Consider the following 20,088-nt stretch of genomic DNA (forward strand, 5'->3'; position numbering starts at 1 on the left):
CAGAACTCCAGGGAATTAAAGAGCTTAAAATACAGAGACAGCTGGGTAGTAGCTGAGAAAGGCAGCCCATGGCAATCTGGGTGTCCCTCTGTTTTGTTGTTTTGTTTTGGGGCTTTCCTAGCTCCCTTAGCGTTTCAAGGTTTCTTTCAGTGATCACAGAACAATTTTCTGACTGGAAAATATAACCTGTCTTCATTCCTCTAAAACACTGAAAACTGGTGGTGCCCAATGCTGGGCAGGGAGCCCCCACACTATGGTCCTTGACTGGAGCAAGACCTTCAGAGTATCAGCGAACAGGCAGTGAACACTTCCAGAGGCTCAGCTTGAAGTCGATGGAGCGGGAGAGGACACCCAAGGAAGATGAGCATAATGCTGCCCCAGCAACACTTAAAAGTCAAAACCAAAGTACTTAAGGTGCCTTGTGACAGAGGCTAGAAGATGTGACTCTACCTCCTACGACTCATAAGGCGCCCAGCTCAACTGTTGTCTTTAAATTCCAACCCAAGCCCTCCAGAGATAGGGTGTGCTCCAGAACACAGAGGTCTCTTCTCTATTGTAAAGCAGGGTCACCAGCAAGGTGCAGTCTGACATTAGTCTGCTGTCTGTCTGTTCTCGTAGGGGTGTGCTGTGACTGAATGTCAGAGTTGAAAATCTCAGGTTCTGCGGAGGTTCCGCGGAGGCAGCTACCTCAGCCAGGGCAGCACACAAGATGGCCCAGCTACCTTCTGAAGTATCTCACGTGGTACTTCACACAATGAAGGAAGGAGTGCTTGAAACCTGGGCTCAAAATCTTAGCCATGGTATCGTGGTATTTACCCTTAGGAAGCGCAGGTTTCCCTCATACTACTGAGGAGGGTATGGTCCTCTCTCCACTTCCTGGCCACCTATGAACTGCCCTGCTCTATCTGTTTACCCACCGCCGTGGGCTGAGCTCCCTGAAGCCAGATAAACCTTTCCCACTTTAAAATCGGTTTCCTTAGGTCTTTGTCATACTGAAGGCAAGCAAAGATGGCCAACAGGAGCAACCATAAGCCAGCTAACAGTGTACAATAATTAGGGTCCCAGAGAGGCTAGGGTCCTGCTCCTTGGAGCCTGGGATCTGATGTGTGGGATTTTGAACACAGTCTTGCACCAACACGTAAGGCAAATGGCTCCCAGCAAGTGCATAGATACAACAATGGCTTTGGAAGTCCAACAGAGTTAGAGGACTTGATGGGAAGATGAAGGGCGGGGCTCGCCTGGAGTTGGCACAGCCTTGAATGACAGGCTAGAAAGGTATGAGGTCCTCACCGTGTGCTTGGGCATGGAAAAGAAGTCTGGAATTGGAAGGCTGGGCCCAGCTGAAGGCACTGATTTCTCTGTAGCTCCCATCTGCAAACACAATACACCTGCCCAGCCCCATCTCTAGCCAGCCTGGATCCTCACCCCCAGTTACTTTCCATTACCACCCAGAGCCTGCAGGCTGTTCTAGAGTAAGAGATGGGAAGATGGAAAGAGACGATGAAGACCGTTAGGGTTCCCAAGCCATCTGGAGCCATCAAATTCCCACGGGAAGCCTCCACATTAAGTTAGTCCAATTGTATGGTTTCCTTCAAGGCGCCCATGGCTTCCTCTCAACCCAGACTTCTGTCTTTTCACAAACCATCTCCGAGGACCTGGGGACTAATGGCTGTGAGTTCTTTGAAACACAATTAAAGATCAGAGTGGTATAGAGAGAATTCTGGGCTTCAGGCAGCAGAGACTACCATGAAGGCCTGAGATCACAGGCAAACACAAGGGCCCAGCCAGGACTCTGGACAAAACAGACCACTGTGGTTCCTGGAATAAGAATTCAGAGGGTTAAGAGTTCAGTGGGCCTTTACATGTACACTCCAGCTTGGCATGGAAGGTGGGGTCCTGGCTCACAGAGAGCCGAGGGACCCACACAGGGAAAGGATGGAGAGAGGTGCAGGAAGCTGTGTGTGTGGAGTGCCAGGGCTCAGCCATGGTGGTCCTGCTGACAGATTCTGAGTTCAGTTCTCAGGAACAACCCAGGTAATCAGGCTCTGACTCCCCATGGACCATACAGGAAAACTGAAGGTCAGAGAGGTGAGAAGACTCATCGAATACCACACCAGCACCATCTTGATCCTGGGGTTGATTAATTCAAGGCTTAGGGTCCCACCCAGGCTCACTCAGGTGAGTATGTGCTGTCTGTCACCTGAATTTTAGCAAAGGACGGGTTAATAGGATTGTATCACTCTCAGCAGAGAGAGAAAAAAAGGCGAGATCTTGCCTGCTTGTCCATGGTCAAAAATGACCTTCTGTTTGGGGGACAAAGCCTTGAAGAAGGGGTGGAGTTTGTCACTCTGTGCCTGCTGTGTGGTTTAAGACACTTCCGTCTCTAGGGTGCAGCACTGTTCTCCTCTGGAGAAAGGGCACGGAGGTAGGAGAGTTAGAAAGATCACCCTGGTTCCTTGGGGCTCTGAGTACTTTCTGGGATGTATCAGCTTGTTGCTATGAGCAAGGATCTTTGCACCAGATTGCCAGGTGCAAATCCCAGCTTGCCCTCAGCTTCTATGTGACCTCAAGCAAGTAAATTTCCTACAACTCAGTTTACTCTGTGGAAAAAGAGGGTTAAAAACAATAGTATTTGTCTCATAAGTTGCCATGACAACTAAATAAAAGAACATGACAACTAAGAAAAGAGCCCTTAGTATATATAGCATGTGGCCCACACAGGCACCTCAGAGTGAAGACTAGAATACCATCCCCCATGCCAATGCAGAGTTGGACTATTCTCAGGCAGGGACAGCTTGCCCTGGGGAGCTTCTGTATCTGTGAGCCCCAGTCCCATTGACTTTTCAGAGAAGTCAATCCTAACAGCCCTGAGCAAGGTTGAGAACTTAGAAACCCAAAGTCATTGCCAAGAAGGAGTATGGCATTCCCATACATAGGAGGCTTGAGAGCTGAGGTTGAAGTCCCCCTAACCAGCCAGGCCCTGCCACAGATCCTTAAACCTTTCCAGGGTTTAACAGGACAGATGAGGAGGGGCTTTAGTTTAACCCCAAACCTAGAAGGCTCCAGATATCCCCTCTACGGCCTTTATGCCAGGCTGATATTTACTAGGCACAGTACCCACAGGACAACATCCATTGGTTCACTCACCCATTCACACATTGAATTGTGGGGGGTAGACTATAGTCCCTGTGTAAGGCACTAGGGGTGCCATGCTAGCAGCAGCATGGTCGAGGGCCTGGAGGACTCCTTGTCTAGCAATGGGGACATAAAGAATTAGTAAGCAGAGGCACACTGGGTCAGACAGCCTAAACATGGCCTGCTACCTATTTTTGTAAAGCGGGAGTCTGTTACTGGGACACAGCCACACCCAGTTGTCTGTGTACTGTGGACACTTCTAATCAGCCATGGCAACCCGAGTAACCAGGAGAGAAGGTCTGGCCGGCAAAACCTAATCTATTGACTGCACTGTCTTTCTCCACAGTCCTACTCAGAAGCATGCATAAAAGCTGAGGATAACACCATATCTGCCCTCCCTAGCCAGGGTCCCAGTAGAACTGGAAGGACAGGACAGCGGAGTCCAGTGAGACATGAGGACTTCCGTGGAGTCAGGGAGTGGGGCAGCTGAGCCAGTAGTGATCTACTTAGGGTCAATGGATCATTTGCTAGGTGAAGGGACATGGGTAGGGCTTCTGGGCAGTGAGGCTAGCCTGTGCAAAGAGAGAGCCGTGCAGAGTAAGCTAGCAATGCCTTTTGGCTGGAGACGATGCTGGAGACAATATGTGGTCACAGAAGACTAAGACTTGGGGACAAACCCTGTCCCTGTAGCCCTGAAGCTGCTAGAAACAGGCCACCTACAAAGGGCTTTGTAGATCTCTCTGGCCACAGCAGAGCGGAGGATGTTGGTCACGTGAACATGGGCTGCGGTTTCTGAGGCTGAACTTGTGGAATCTGGCATCTACAGGGGGAATCTGACAGGCAATTAACAGCTGCCATGTAACAGGTTCGCATGAAGGAAAGAGATGGGACATTTGGTGGTAGGGAAACAAATGTCCTTGAGGAGACTGTGCTTAGGAAGGGCCCTAGGGGCTGAGATTGAGGAGACGTTCCTGGATGAAGTTAGAGTTTATAAAACTCAGAACCAGTCTGCTGCCCCCACCCCAAGAAAGATGTAGATAATGTGGGAGGCAGGCCGACGTGGAAGAAACCACACAGGACACTATAGGTCCAGGTTGGTGGGGTGTGAGGGGAGGCTTCTGATCCAGTGTGCACTTAGAAGGCCCCAGAAAGCCGCTGAAGTTCAGACAGGAATAGGATGGCATGCTTGTAGAGGTAGAGCATCACCCAAGGCTACCCAGGCCCTTTCCTCCCACCCATCGTCATGTTCTCTGTCTCATCCACTGCTCTTGCCCACTGGCAGCTCCATGAGCTCTCCCTTCTGTTCTCCAGGGGCCTTCCTGGGTCCTTAGTGCTCACAATGGTCCCTTTGCAACACAGCTCTGCTCCCTTGATGGCCGTCCTCTTAACCCACTCCTCGTCTGCCACTCAGTCAACGCTCCCAAATTCTCTCCTCCTCTGTTCCTCACACCTTTCTGCATACCAAGGACTCTCTGGGTTCTCAGTAACACACGCCTCTCATCAGAAGCACTGGCTTCCTCAGGGATTTGGGTCGTAACAGTGAGGGAGTATCTCGGGGAGCCCTGTCTTCCCTCCGGGCTCTCCAGTGGATACTGTTAGCTGAATTTAGGAAAGAACACAACAGGAGGCCAGGCACTCCAGCACAGGCCTTCCTAGGATGTCTTCAGGCAAGTGTCACCTTAGGACCTCTCCAAAGGCCTCTGGGGACATTTCTCCCGCCTCCCAAGGTGCAACTGCATCAGAACAGGAAGGCAGCCTTGTTTCCAGTCTTAAAGAGTCTGCACATGCTTTGGCACAGCTCACACTGTGGACATCCAGGCAGAGAGCCCCAAGGAATTGTTCCTAGCACAGGCTCTGTGGGTCCTGGGCTAGTTCTGGGGTAGTCCTCCTATGGTATTCAGGCGCTGAAGAAACAACAGCAGAAAGCAGGAGACAGCCAACCAGGAGCTGTTACCAACCTATAGAGGAGTTCCAGGAAGGCAAAAGGGAGCAGGCTCTGATCAACTGGTCACTCATTTGTATCCCATCTCTGTAAGGACATTCTGTACAGCACCGCTGAACACACCAGTGACCGTCCTGTGTCCCTCATTCTGGATGCAGAGACAGGATGAAGTGGTTATTATATACTCTAAATCTCAGAAAAGATATGAGGGGGGTGACTTTTGCTAGAGTGACCGATGAGATTTGTTTAAATTGACTTTAGTATATGCATAGTAATGTAATATACTTATAAGTGCATATGATATACACAACAGAATGACATAAAGTAGTGTATACTATATAGTACTTATGTATATGAACACACATATGGTACACGGATACAGTAAGTACATACATACACATATATACGTGCATACAATGTGAGTGTATATGTAGAGATACATGTACAGATATATACATACAAGTTCTGCAGCATGTTCGATCTACTTGCCTCTTGGAGTTTTAAGCTATTAACTTACTGACTCGCATAATTATCCTCTGAGTAGGTTATCCTCTGAGTAGGTGTTGTTACCTCAGTTTATAGAGAAACGGAGTGAGGGAGGTATGGGAAACTTCAACAGCTGGGTGTGTTCTCTGGACTCCCTGCAGCTGGCTGAGGAATATGACCCCTCCCCACCAAGCCCAAGATAGCCCATGGACCCATTGTTCCTATATCCATCCTCAGGACTGTAAAGGGCAAAGGGGAGGAGATGTGGGGAGGGGAGGAAGCTCAGATTATGCTCCAAGTAGAAATCTTCAAGGATCACAGTCCCTCTGTGGAGTTCCTAGTCAGAACCATTCCACATTAACACCGGGTTTCCTGGTCTTTCACGCCTGCCCTTGAGGGCAGATGACATTTGATTTCATGGCAGACTGAAGCAAAGGCAGACAGACACTGGCACTCCAGGTGTCCTCTAAGCCAAACACTGGTGAGATCTGCCCAACTTAACACCACTCTCCTCACCAACTGGATTTCTAGGCAGTTTTCATCAAAATGCTGTGGTTGCCAACTTATAATCAATTACTACTATTTTTGAATAGTAATAATTGATTAATTAATAATTGATTAATAATTGAGTAATAGTAGTAATACAATGAAGTAAACATTTCAAGAATTCCTCAATATTTTTATCCAGTACAGTGTATATTAACACATCTGTATTACGTGAGTGGTACGGTTGGGACTGTCCAGATGTAATGTAGAGGGGCATCCTACTGCGACAGAGTGGAGAGTTGCCTTATGTAGCCAGGCCACACGCCAGGCATGCCATTTCTCTAGAGGACCTCTTGGCTAGAGTCCCAAGCTGCCCTTCCTGCCACATGCAAGCCTGTCCCTATGGCATTATGGTGTGCCTACAAAGCGCAAGACTTTCCCTGAAGCCAGAACAAGGGACAGTTTCCAGGCCTTGCTGGGTGTATGTGAAGGACCCTTGTTGTCCCTCCCTTCCTTACCATTCTGACATCCAAGCCACAGACAGCTGATGAAGTGTGACGTACACTATGAAGTCTTTCTGGACTTCAGGGCACTTCGCAGAGCCAGGGTTACCTGGGTTCCACTGGATGCTGGACTCTTGGGATTTCTGAATTTCCACAGAATGTGTGCACTCCCCCATTATGGTCCAAAGGCACTCACAATATCATGAAGCCCTGAAGTACTGTCACAAGGTACAAAAGGCCTGGCAGACACTTAGAAAACCAAGAGCCATGCTTGAGCTATTTTTGCCCGGAAGAGTATCAACAACCTAAGCTGACCCGAGATGGGTCACGGTCCAGTGTAGCTCATTAATTGCTACCATGTATCCTGTCCCATCCACGCTGTAGCTCCTAAAGAGTGCAAGATTGGCAAAAAGCTTCTCTTTATATCAGAAACAAGTTCCTGTCACCCCATTTCCTGCCTCCCTTTTGCCTGACCCCTCCCTGTTCCCGTTCCTCCAAGATCTGGACACTGAGCCCCGCAGAAAAAGGATCCTTTTGCCTGTCACACGATCCCACTAGCTATGGAATCTCCTTGGCTTTTGCTCTGTCCCTCTCGCAGCCTCTTGGGATCATCTTCCAGCTCCCGTTCCCCATCTTCCTGGCTTTTTTCCCACAAGGTCACCATTGCAAACAGGTGGCAGAAATTCTCCAGGCACTTCCAGTGTCCAACTCCTCCCGGGAACTCGTCCCAGTGGCACAGTCCAAAGGAAGGGGAATGCTCACAACACCACAGGGCTATTGACAGTAACCACGACGATCATGCACATTGATGTGCATGACATGCGAATACACAGCAATGGAGAAGGATGGAAACTTCCAGCTTCTACAGTTGCTTGCTGGAATATTACAGAACAACCAGGCAGCACAATGACTGCCCAGGGTGATTCCTGAAATATCTTCAGAGTGACTCTCCTTGAACCAAGTACAGGATTCAAGGCAGGGAGAGATGGTCCCTGATCCCTAGATTTGAGCGCACTGCCCATATGCAGAGGCTGCTACGCACAGGGAGCCGGTTCTATCCCAACTGACAAAGAGAGAAGCAAGTCTGTGTCTCCAGCCTTAAAGGTCCCTTTTCTGTTTTTGTTCTGATGGCCTTTCCTCTCGGCACAGGGGTAACTTTAGTGCTTAGAAAAAGTGTTTACACAAAAACCGTTGAGCAACACAGTGACGTGTCTTCCCCGAAGAGCCTCTTGGACATGCAGTGGGATGTAACACAAAGGCTTGCCAAATGGATCTCGGGCAGACTGGCTCTGTTACCCTCCCTTCTCCTTCCTTCTCCTCCTTACCCAGTCATTGATTTCAGAAAGGACTGAAGGCTACTTGGGTGTGTTTGCGTAAGAAAGCGGGAAGCATGCAGACATGTAAGTGGCAGCTACTTGGACCAGTATCCAGGAAGAGCAATGGTTTCCTAAGTCAAGACCCCCAAGCCCACAGATACAGGGTCTTCAGTTTCCACAGCCCTAAAACCAGGTCTGGGGTGTTGTCCCAGGGTAGCTGGGACCTGAGGAGACCGAAGAGGAAAGACAGATCCCCAGGAGGCCTGCCTAGCCCTCACCCACTCAGCTTGATACACCCTGAATGTGGTGTTTATGATCTAGCAGGTGGGCCAAGCCTATGGTGCGAGAGCAGTATGAAATATCCCGGCTTTGGATTACATTTTCTAGTGCACTGGGAATACCTGGATGTGCCTGGTCCATCACCTTCCTCAGTCCTGGCAAGGAAAGGCTGCACTTGGTACAGGTAAAAGCTCACAAGGGAAGGAAGAGACACCAGCCCTGCTCCTCCTGCTCCTCCTGCGACAGGGCTATTCAGGACGGGCCAGGGTGACAATGAGATGCAACCGGGGGATGGGCAGATGTCAAGGGAGGAGGCCTGGTTGAAGGGAAAATGGAAATGGGAGGGACGATTCCCAGAAGACAGGACGTGTGCACACACTGAGTGTTGAAGAAGAGAGGACAAGTGACTCATTAGGAGGTAGAGGAAGACTGCCCTCCGGCAAGGAAGAACTATGCAAACCACAGGTGCTTGAAGTTCCTGAGGCACAGCAGGTTGCCTTCTGGAAGGTCACAAGACTAGGACACCACACGGATATCTCTCGTGACCACTCATTTGTTGTGAACTCAAGTTCACAGAAAAAAAAAAAAGTCACACTTATGCTGAAGGTTTTGCAGTCTGATTAGTGCTCAGTAATTGTGGGCAGCTGAACTGTTGTAGTTAGAGGAAAAAAAATATCCTGGCCTGGGCTGGAGGTTGTAACTCAGGTGGTAGAGTGTTTACTCAGCGTGTCCTGGGTTCAATCCCTAACACTGCAGAAGCGGGCATGGTGTTGCATACCTGGAATCTCAGCACTGGGGAAGCAGAGGCATGAATAGCAGGAGTTCAAGGTCATCCTCAATGACCTAGCAAGTTTAAGGCCAGCTTGACTACATGAGACCCCCATCTAATAAACCAATATTATGGGGTATGGTTAAGTCTTCTTAATATCCAATTATCAACTACCTCTTATCCGATATTCTTTTAACATCAACTGGAAACTTCAGGATGTCTCAACATGCCACAGCGCCCAGCACATCAAATGTTAAGCCTGTCATCAGATCACCTTTCAGAGCTATAGCAGAGATATCCACCTCTCTGCTGTAACCTGCCCACCTGATATTTCCACTGAAGTCTCGGGTAAACGCATTGTTTTACGACTTTCTTTTGTTCTGTGGCTACAGAGTCCACGTTACCACTTAACGGGGAACCACATAATTTGGGACAACCTGAATCTGTGTTCCTGATCCATGATCACTTACATGTGGCTCAGAATAAACTTTCCTTCCCTCTGGAGCAAGAGTTGTACTTCCAGCAACACCTACTGATGACTCTTCTGCCTCACACTGGCCACCAGAGCATGTTCTCTCTGGAAGGACTCGGCACTTTTCTGTATATTAACTAATTCAGGTTATCCTTAGCCATCCTGCCCATTTCACAGGTAAGGACACTGAGGTCAGCATGACTTGGTGAGAAGCAGAAATAGGATTTGCACCCAGACCACACTACCACTGCTCTGAAGGTTGCTCTGTGACTAGCAGGAGGAGTCAGGTTGGGAGAGCTAGGATGACACGGGGGACTTGGGGGAGATTCTGAGTCTTGTCCTTCCTCCCACAGAACTCGGACTCTATCCCAGGGATATTGTGGACAGCAGCGTTGGAAGGGAGAAGGCCACAGACGGAAACATGTCTGCAACTAAGATCACCTGCAGAACCTACAAATGCCTGGATACTGACCATCCGGACGTGAGCAGACCCAAAGCTGGTCATTCGTGAAGAGTGAAGGACTCAGTGTGCGGGGTTGGATTCTAAAAGCACCTGGAAAGCATCTGCTCCCCTTGAGGGAAAGTGGTGGGTCTAAGGGAGGCCATGTGACTTACACCTGGTACCGGAGGGAGAGAAGGAGCAATCGATAGCAGAGAGGCCACAGCAAGCGCAGGAACGCTCCCTGTCTTGACCTTTAAAAGCTGCTGTGTCCTCCGGATCAGGACAATGGAACAGGTGCTCGGACGCGTGGGTAAATGACCCTGCTGTAACAAGCTCAACTGAGCGTATACAAGTCAGAGGGAGAACTCAACATCGCCAGCCCCCACTCTTCATTGTTTTCCGTACATATGTGGGGCTTTCCCCTTAGCATTCAACACCCGGAACATCCCGGCGTCCTAGGAAAAACTCCACATGGGCTCACTATGAATGACTCCATTCTAAGTTGTATTTTATTGAACCCTTTTCCTAAACTTGCCCACTCAGGCTATTTCCCGGATGTATTAGAAGCTATAAAAGAATTAGAAACAAGGATCCTGGAGAGGCAACAGAGCTGATGGGCACGGATCTGGAAATACACCCCAACTTCAAAGCCCAGCTAGGAGCCATGTGCTTGGGAATATATTACTAAACCAGCCCTCTGTTCCATAAAAGGCTTATGTAGTTTCTAAGGAAACACTATACAAAGTCACATATACAAAGTAAAAGTTCTTGATGAGTGGTGTACACCTGGCTTATCAATAGCTAGTTCCCACGGTGGCTGACCAGGTGCTCTTAGAAATGACCTCCAGTCAAGTCTCTGGAGGTACTCCCACATGCTCTTCTCACACGTAGCTCAGTACTTCCACAGTTCGGCGGATCCCTAGGATGCAGCCTGGAAGTGGGATCACTGGGTTAGCATCTTAGTTACTTTTCTGATGCTATGAACAGACACCACAATGAAAGCAACTCCTATGAAGGAACACATCTAATTGGAGTTAGAGTTTTCCAGGCTTAGTCCATGATCATCACGACAAGAAGCAGATAGGCATGGTGCTGGTGCCGTAGCTGAGAGCCTTACATCCTGACCTGAAGGCAACAGACACAGAGAGAGAGAGACTGGGCTTGGTGTGGGCTGGAGAAACCTCAAAGCTTACCCCCAGCAGCATACTTTCTCCAGTAAGGCCACACCTCCTAATTCTTCTAATCCTCCTCAAACAGTTTCACTCTCTGGTGACTAAGCATTCAAATACATGCAGGAGGCAGGCCATTCTCAAACCACGATGGCTAGCCTGAAGATGGACTACTCTGTCGAACAGTTTACCAGCACAAAGGGAACAAAAGACTTCATTTCATCTCACCAGTCAGAAAATAAAGACAGGAACACCCACGTCACGGAACACTAGTGTGGATGTTCCTGTCCTCCTAATGGCTTTCCTTCTCGGGTTATGTCTAGGCTTGAGTAGATGACCTGTTCCCCATACATACAAACCTGTTCCCCATACAAACAACCTCCAGAAACCCAGGAGAGAAAGCCTGATAGTCCCTCAGCTGCAAATCCACTGGAGACTGAGACTGGCCCACACCAGGAGAGCGGTACTCCATCCCCAGAGAACCCCACTTATCAAGGCTTATGTTTTATTTCAAATCTATGACTTAGTATGTTATTTCTTTACAGAGCACTCCAAATTGCATATGCCTCAGGTTGCACAAAGTCAGAACTATGTCCTGTGCCTGCCACTAACTGGTAGATCTATTTCTCCCTGCCTGGGCTATCAGCGTTCCAGAGGTATGGCGCTCACTGACTCCTTTCACCTCCAGTGCCCAGCAAAGTCCCAGGTCTGGAGGTGCCCATGAATGACTGCCAAGCAACTGAGGAGGGAAAACACAGACAGAAACAAAAGTTATCTCCTTTTTCTACACCCTCATCATTGGGCTCACTCACTAAGTTCCCTGTACAAGCTTACTTTTTTGCCATCTGACAGCTCTTCGGACATGCAAAGATTCTCCCTTGTTTGTGGCTCCCCTCTTCCAGGGAAGAGGCACATGCTCTGAACACTGCTGCCTTCTTCTCAAAGATTATCAGCAAAGGAAATTCTCCAAGGTCCTTCCCACCCAGGTCAGTATCTGGGGACAATACCAATGCCCTCTTATCTCAGCTACTGAGAGCCTGGCGTGCAGGCTGTCTCTGCTCTGGCTGATAACACAGCCTGTTGTTTTTAGAGGAAATAACTTAGCCCTGTGAGCTTTCATTTACGTGACTCAGGCAGGAACCAGCCTGGCTCTCTACAAGGCCATAGCCCCTACAAAGGAGGAAACATGCCTGTCACAATTAGAGACAAACAACCCTTGTTTTCCTGCCAATGTTTCTCGCCCATCGGCAGTGGGGTCAAGCTCACCACAGATACCTGCACAGACTTCTGGTGCCCACACAAAGGCGATGCTCCCTACCCCCGGGCCCGTGTCCACTATCCTGTCACTTCTATGCATACTTCCTTCTTCTCCTTTGCCAGTCCCAGCTAGGATGTGCACTTGCTGGGTCTTAGTCTAGAAGAGCACCTGACACACCCAGGAGCTCAGGAACACTTGTGGACATGTGAGGGAAAGTAGGTCTGTCAAGTGACGCCAGAAACACAGCTGGGCCGATGCTGAGGCTTCCTCGCTAATGCAGCTCAGCCAGGCAAACCCAGGACAAGAGAAGAGAGTTCAAGTCTCCCTCCCACTCTGAGCTCAGGACAAGAAGCCAGGCGCTGCATTCTCACTGGGATCACACACTGCTAGGTGCTGTCTGTGTACCTTCCTTTAAAAGACTGGGTCTGGGTGCTCTGGACCATGTACATGGGTCATATATGGGAGAGGTGTCCATCAAGAAAGTCCAGCTGGCCACTGCCAAGGCCTGAGACCTGTGAGCATGGGAACGAACACGTTCCCCTTTGTGTCAGTTTGAAAGCAATTGGCCCCCATAAGCTCAGGGGGAATGGTGTTATTAGGAGGCGCGGCTTTGCTGGAGTAGGCATAGCCTTATAAGAGGAAGTGTGTCACTGTGGAGGCAGGCTTTGAGGCTTCCTATGCTCAAGATACCAACCAGTGTCTGGGACCGTTTTCTGTTGCCTTCCGGTCATGATGTAGCCAGCACCATGTCTGTCTGCATGCTGCCATGCTTCCCACCATGATGCTAATGGACTGAGTCTCTGAACTATAAGCAAGTTCCCCCCCCCCCAGTTAAATGTTTTTCTTTGTAAGGGTTGCCATGGTCATGGTATCTCTTCACAGCAACATAAACCCTAACTATGACACCATCGTTAAAGTTTGGAGCTGAAATGGCGTTTATAGTCGTACATGTTTGAATAATTGATCAGCAGTTGGTGGCTCTGTTTGGGGAATTATGGAACCTTTAAGATGTGGCCATAGTACAATTCACAATCCCAGAGAACCTAGACAACAAAGAGGACCGTAAGAGACACGAACATGGATCTAATCTACATGGAAAGCAGAAAAAGACAAGATCTCCTGAGTAAATTGGGAACATGGGGATCATAGGAGAGGGTAGAAGGGGAGGGGAGAGAAAGGGAGGGGAGCAAAGAAAAATATATAGCTAAATAGAAATAATTAAAAAAAAGATGTGGCTGTGGAATCTTCTGAAGACATAGTTTCATAGGAGGAAGTGGGGCCACTCTGTGTGTGTGTGTGTGTGTGTGTGTGTGTGTGTGTGTGTATGTAGGTGGGTAGGGGTAGGGGTATGTATGTGTATGTAGGTGGGGCTGACGGTACGCGTATGTATGTGTATGGGTGGGATAGTGTGTGTAGGTGGAATGTGTGTGTGTGTATGCATGGGAGTGGGATGTGTGTGTATATGTGTATGTAGAGGTGATGGTATGTGTGTTTATATGTGGGGGAAGGATGCGGTGTGTGTGTGGCTGGGGTTTAAGTTATAGCTCAGTTCTAGTTCCTGCCCTAACTCTCTCTCCAGCTTCTAGGTCTGTCCAGATAGATGTGAGCAAGCTTCAGCTGCTCTAACTGATGCCATTCCTGTTACCTTGACTTTACCAGCAGGCTGGATGGTGTCCCTTTAAACTGTAAGCAAAAATAAATCCACCTTCCTTTTGGGAGCTTCTGCCAGGTTATTTGGTGACAGCAAGGAGGGATGTATCGGTGATACTCACTCTCTGCTCTGGGTTTCTCTTCTCATTTATGAAGCCTTCCCGAGCCTTTCCACCTAAGCACAACAGCCAAGACAGGTGCTCACTGGTAGTGGCTGCTTTCCGTGGCGATGCCACGTGGCATGACTGGCAGTTCAATAAAGTGGTATTTGGAGAAGTACTGAGCCGTTTAATAGCAATGTAGACTGGAGTTTCATGGATGTTCTAGCGTCAACAGCAGAAACTCCCGACCCGGTGACTGCAGATAAGTCAATGCAATGGTCAGCTTGTCAACTTGATGAGGTTTCGAACTGCCATGGAAATAAACCTCTGGGCAAGTCTTGGGGGCGGGAGCTTCTAGGCTGAATTGGCGGAAGTGGCAATGTCTACCCTAATCATGGTGCTACCCAAGCATGGGCTGGGGTCTTGAACAAAATCACAAGGAGAGAGCAAGCTGAGCACCAGCGTTCATCTCTCTCCGCTTCCCGATCATGGATGCTACATGACCAGCTGCCTCGTGTTCCCGATACCATAACTTCTCTGCCACAGTGGACTGACTATACCTTAAACCATAAACTAGAATAAATCCTTTCTTAAGTTGCTTCTGTCAGGAAGAAAAGTTAGCAATTTAGTTTGTTTAGTAATAATCTGAATGATATGTATAGATGTGGACGCGCACTTATATACATATAAACACATGTGTCTGTCTTACACAGATACACACATCCTTGCTAGCACTATGCTCAGAATGTACAGCAGGAACGCACACACACAGGTCCTCACTGTGGCTGCCACACCGTTCTTCCCTGAGAGGCATCAAGGCACTGACAGAACACTGATTCCACACAACTGCCAGGCCATCTTCAGATCTAGATGTCCAGGATACAAAGCAACCAAGTCACACCAGGTCTGGCCTTAGAGCCATCGCATAAGACTTGATGTAGAATGCAATAGCATCGGGCCAGGCCTTATTTGTAATGATGGTCACTTGTCATGGAAGAATGTTCATAGTCCAGGGGTCTCTTAGGAGTTTCCATGAGAACTGCAAAGCTCTCCGTTAAAAGCCTGCTCTGTACGTCACAGGGAGAACAGGTACCCTCTCTCTGTGAGCACTGCTCCGCATGGCTGGCAAGAAGCACTACAAAGAGTCTAAGGAAACAGGGCAACACCCTGTGTTCTGCTTCATAACCCACAGGAGAGTCTGGAAAACACAGCACATGTCTCATCCCCTCTCCAATCCCTCAACATAATTCCAAAGGTGGAAAAGACAGCATATGATTCTTGTCGCCAGTTCAATCCACAGCACAGCCCTGGGGGGAGAGTCTGGAAAAGACAACACATCTCCCTCGTGTGAGGGAAATCAGTCACTCACCTCAGGAGGCTGAGCCACTGCCTACCTCTGGCTCATAGACACAACTGTCCGGCTCCGCAGCACTGACCCTTGCTCAGCACTGCCCCAACAGGTGCCAGTGGCTTCTGGATGGCATTTTCAGTTCATCAAAGTCAAGGCTGAAAATGCAAAGCAGAGAGGAAGTACGAGTTAGTTTTGGCATTAATCCCACCCGAGGCCTTTCTGAGATAACTCAAGACAATGACAAGGACTCCACTCACTGACCTGCCCACCCAAACATTCACACTACACAGAGGGCTCCAACAGCGTTATCGTCCCAGGACTGGAGGAGGGAGAGCAAAACAACCAACTCAGATCTCCTGCTTGCAAGGGGTGGGGGTGGGGGGCGGAGAACTGCACAGGAAATGCCTGGCAATGGGACACAGGTTCCAAGGGACACTACGGAGAATGGAGGCAGAATTGACCAAGTTGGACTGCAAGAAGGATGTGAAAGGAAAGGGGCATGAGATGTTAGCCACTACCACACCTGAGATGTCACTTTTATAAAAACAAAAGTCTTCAGGGAAGGGTCTGCAAGGACCGGGAAAAACAGAATGCAAGCATGAAAGTGAAGAGGATCATTGGACAGTGGGTAACAGCAGGGACTCACTGGGCTTTGGCTGGTCACCGCTCTGCAATGCATTGCTGACATCACCAAGGCCATCATCCCAAAGATTCCCATATTATAAATTTGGAGGGCACGCAAATTAGCCTAGCACGAGGGCAGTAGAGAACAGGAAACAACTACCCTGTCCCACTATGACCATCATTGCAGAGAGGGTCCCTGTTTTCTCAGACTATCTGGATTCACAGCGGTTCCGCCTTCCCTCACAAGCAGAGCCCATTTCTCCACCTTTTGATCCCGAGATTGACTTCACAGGAGTCAATAGCAGACGGAGCACCAAGGCACAAACACAGAATACGGCAGAGATGGGGCATTGCTTAGTAGTAGAGCACATACTTAGTATTCGGGAGGCCCCAGGTTCCACTCCCTGGACACAATCAGCTAAAACAGTATTCATGCAACAAATCCACTTCCCCACTACAGGGACTCATTCTGCCACCATATTCATTGGCCTGGGACAGCCTTATGGAGGATACCAGACTTCATGGAGAGGATTTGGTCTCCCCTGCTAGCCCAGGTAAGCACCAGATTTGCTCATGAGGATGTCAGATACAGTGAGTTCCGGCAAAACTAAGTAAGTTGGAAGTATGCATCTATCCAGAGTCAGGAAGATGAGAGTAGTGGGCTGTATCAGGTCCTCGGGTTTGGACTATGCATCTTGCAGAGAAACACTGCTAACCACATACCCACTCTGCTACCTCCCCTTAGCAGTTCAAGGCAAATTAGGAAGGAAGCTAGCCTACAGGAGATGGTGCAGGAGACAGGGCTGGGACAAGAGGAGGAGGGAGATTCAAGAGCTGTTTCAGGTAAAGAATTGGCAGATAAGTGATCAACAGAAGCCAGCTTTGTCTAAAGGCTTAGGTCTGGCTCTGGAAACCACACACGGTGTTGACTATAAACAGTCTGTCAGGAGCTGCTGATGGGACAGGATGTTTACAGGGAAGACAGGCAGAAGAGACATAAGCAGGACTATCAGTATGGGGGAAAAAAAACCAACTTCTCCTTCCTGCCCTATCTTAAATGAGCCGCAGGGAAGGGGCCCCCAGCCCCAGTCCCAACCCCCTTACCATCTGGATACCACTACCTGCACTGAGCAGTCTGGCCTCTCATCAACAGCTGGAGGGGGCCTTGACTACCATCAAAAGCTAGAAGGACCTCGCTTTTTAGCAACAACCAGAGGGAGTCTTGCGTCATAGTAACTGCTGGAGGAAACCTTGACTCTCTCAGCAGACACAGCCTCAAAGCAGCGGAAATAAGAGGCATCTCTGGGCATCGAAGCTCAGTTCACCTCCCGCAGCCTCAGTTGGTCCACTTCGCTGTCATAGCACTGAGGTCACAAACACAGAGAAAGCCAGAGGCCGACACCAGGAACAGCCAGTTCATTACTGTGACTTTCCTTGTAGTTCTTAATACAAGTCCCCAAAACTCTTTACGGAAAGATCACCTTGCATCTCTGTCTCTCCCAGGCCCTGATAGCATGCCTCTATTTGTCCAGGCTGAAGCCTCCTTGGGGCTTCCAACTAAGAGGACAACTAAACCCTCACTGATGAAACACCAACAGGAGCTTCCTACACAAGAAAGTCAGATACAATACTTAATATTCTATGGGGCCAGAAACAAGCGCCCAAGACTAAAGAAAAGAAATCCAAGTTCTGAGGGAATGGCTTCCTCAAGGATTAAGAGCGGCCTCTCTGTCACTCAGCTGGTCCACTTAGTCTGTGGAGTGAAGGGTGTTGATTCCAGCTTGTTCCAAGCAACTCACCTCTTTGTCCTGCAGTGTGAGTGCCAACCCGAGTTGCTGGAGCCCAACCAGGACACTCAGAGACAAGAAAAACATTTACCAACTAACTGGAGCACAGAGGAGAACTTGCAGCTAAACAAATCATGGTTATGTTCCTCTGTGTTCTTATTCCCCGCTCTGAGCCCATAAGTCGTTGTTTCTTTGACCCTATTAGTGCATCCACCGTCCACAGTCCCCACGTGTCACCAGGCATGCCTTGCGACTGCACAGCATTGCATAGCAAATCTCACAAGGGACTGTTCTCCAATTTTGTTCCTTCTCAGAGTAGGACAGGGAACTGGAAATAAAACTCAAAGCATCATTCCTGGAGAGACGGTTCACTTAATAAATCACAGCGGTTTCCCTCCAAGCAGAGAATGATTGTCTGAGTAACTTTTAATGTTGTCTGGCCTGACACTCTCCCTGCATTTATGAATTACAGGACTCTTTACTCAGGGGCCCGCGGACATGTCATGTTCTGACACAATATGTGTAACATGAGGGGGCCTGCTTTTTTTGTGTATCTGTCTACACAAGGAGAGCAGGAGAATTCTGGGGAGGAATCAACTTCCTCCTCCCCAGAATTCTCCTGCTCTCCTTGCATCATTTCCACTTCCTGTCTGTTTTCCCCATCTACACCTCCTGCCTGGCCAATCAGCGTTTATTTAAAACATGATTGACAGAATACAGACAAGTCTCCCACACCACTTCCCCCTCTTTTTTAAAAAAACAAAGGAAAAGATCCATAGTCCATTTTTTGGGAATGTGGGCGTAGTATTCCAGGCTACTTCTAGCTGGTTGGGGGTGCTGATAATTTTATGGGAACCTAAAGAAAATTTAGAGTTATGATCAAGTCCTGACTGAAGTATCCTGTGAGTCTTGATCATTTCAGGCAGCAGTCTTGAACCTGTTCTGGATGAAGAACTCAGATATCTGGGCCATCTGTTCCTACCGGAGATTGCTCAGGTGGTCTCCCTTGGTCAAAGATGATTTTTCTTAACTCTGAATAAATCCAGAGCCTCTCATTTTCTGTGGAAACAAAAGCAAAATCTCTTCTCCAAAGTAACATACCTTTTGACTTCAATTTTGAAGCCAAGGTATTTTCAAAATACCTATCTTGGATTAATTCTGCAGCATTTATAAGCAAATATCTTTTAGCAGCTGTTGCTCCTTCCTCAGCATTTAAACAATTCAAAGAGAGCATAATAGCATACAGTATTAAGATTCTCTGTGTATTTTTCATCTTTACGTGGCTTTATTTTAACCTCTTATTTCTTTTATTTTTACTTTTAACTTTTGGCTTTTTGAGACAGGTTCTCTGTATATCTTTGTCCTGGAATTCCCTCTGTAGACCAGGCTATCCTTGAACTCCAAGAGATCTGTCTGTCTCTGCCTTCCCAGTACTGGGATTAAAGGTGTGTACCACCACACCCAACTATTCTCTTTCTTTCTTTTTTATTTTAAGGCTTTAACCTTTTTTTTTAAAGCCTGCATATATTTTTAGCATAATGTAAACCATTTAGAGGCTTTTTCACTCTTTGAATCTCTCTTTACTGTAGATCTCTCTTTTTCTGACCACATGGGTTTTTAATTTGCTAAGGAATATGGAGAAAACAACAGTCAAAAGCTCTTAAGGCGTTTCAAGGTCCTTGCCAGGAAGCAAGCTGCAACAGTGTTTCCATAGTCAGGACTGACTGCTTGAAAGAGTCAGTTTTCCCTGGCCGGACGGCCCAGAAAGCCGGCATATTAAAACAGGGCAGCTTTTTTCCTGCTACGGCTGAAAACTGAAATCCTTTAGTTTAGGCTTTCTCAGGCTTTCTGTGGATGCAGTTATCCACGTGGGCGCCATTCTGTAACATGAGGGGGCCTTCTTTTTTTTGTGTATCTGTCTGGCCCCCCAGCTGTTTAGTCCCAGAGAAAAATCACACAAAGGACTCCGTAAGTTATAAAGCTGATTGGCCCGTTAGGTCAGGCTTCTTACTGGCTAACTCTCACATCTCGATTAACCCTCTTTTCTGATCTATTTTAGCCATGTGGCTCAGTACCTTTTTCTGTGGAGCTGCTCACATCCTGAAGCTTCGGTGGTCTGGGCAGGAGTGCGTGCAAAGAATCAACTTCCTCCTCCCCAGAATTCTCCTGCTCTCCTTGCATCATTTCTACTTCCTGTCTGGTTTCCCCGCCTACACCTCCTGCCTGGCCAATCAGTGTTTATTTACAACATGATTGACAGAATACAGACAAGTCTCCCACACCAAATATGGATGCCTTAAGGTGTACCACAGGGAGGG

The 20,088-nt window shown here is 48.4% G+C and overlaps 1 protein-coding gene and 1 long non-coding RNA gene across 5 annotated transcripts in view; both read right to left on the minus strand.

The window, feature by feature from the left end:
- Positions 1-20,088, minus strand: part of St3gal1 (ST3 beta-galactoside alpha-2,3-sialyltransferase 1) — a 76,519-nt gene that overhangs the window by 41,251 nt on the left and 15,180 nt on the right. For all 4 annotated transcript variants that reach the window (XM_087898832.1, XM_087898833.1, XM_048457405.3 and 1 more), the window contains exon 2: positions 15,378-15,514. The gene's annotated coding sequence lies outside the window, so the exon portion shown is untranslated. The remainder of the gene's footprint in view (positions 1-15,377; positions 15,515-20,088) is intronic.
- LOC148118927 (uncharacterized) lies at positions 10,322-15,190 on the minus strand. Its single transcript, XR_015735564.1, has 2 exons — positions 11,834-15,190; positions 10,322-10,761 (listed from the first exon to the last, which is right to left on the minus strand). It is a non-coding gene; the product is annotated as an uncharacterized LOC148118927 (long non-coding RNA).

This window comes from Myodes glareolus, chromosome 19 (assembly GCF_982192425.1).
Source record: "Myodes glareolus chromosome 19, mMyoGla1.1, whole genome shotgun sequence".
Taxonomy (NCBI): domain Eukaryota; kingdom Metazoa; phylum Chordata; class Mammalia; order Rodentia; family Cricetidae; genus Myodes; species Myodes glareolus.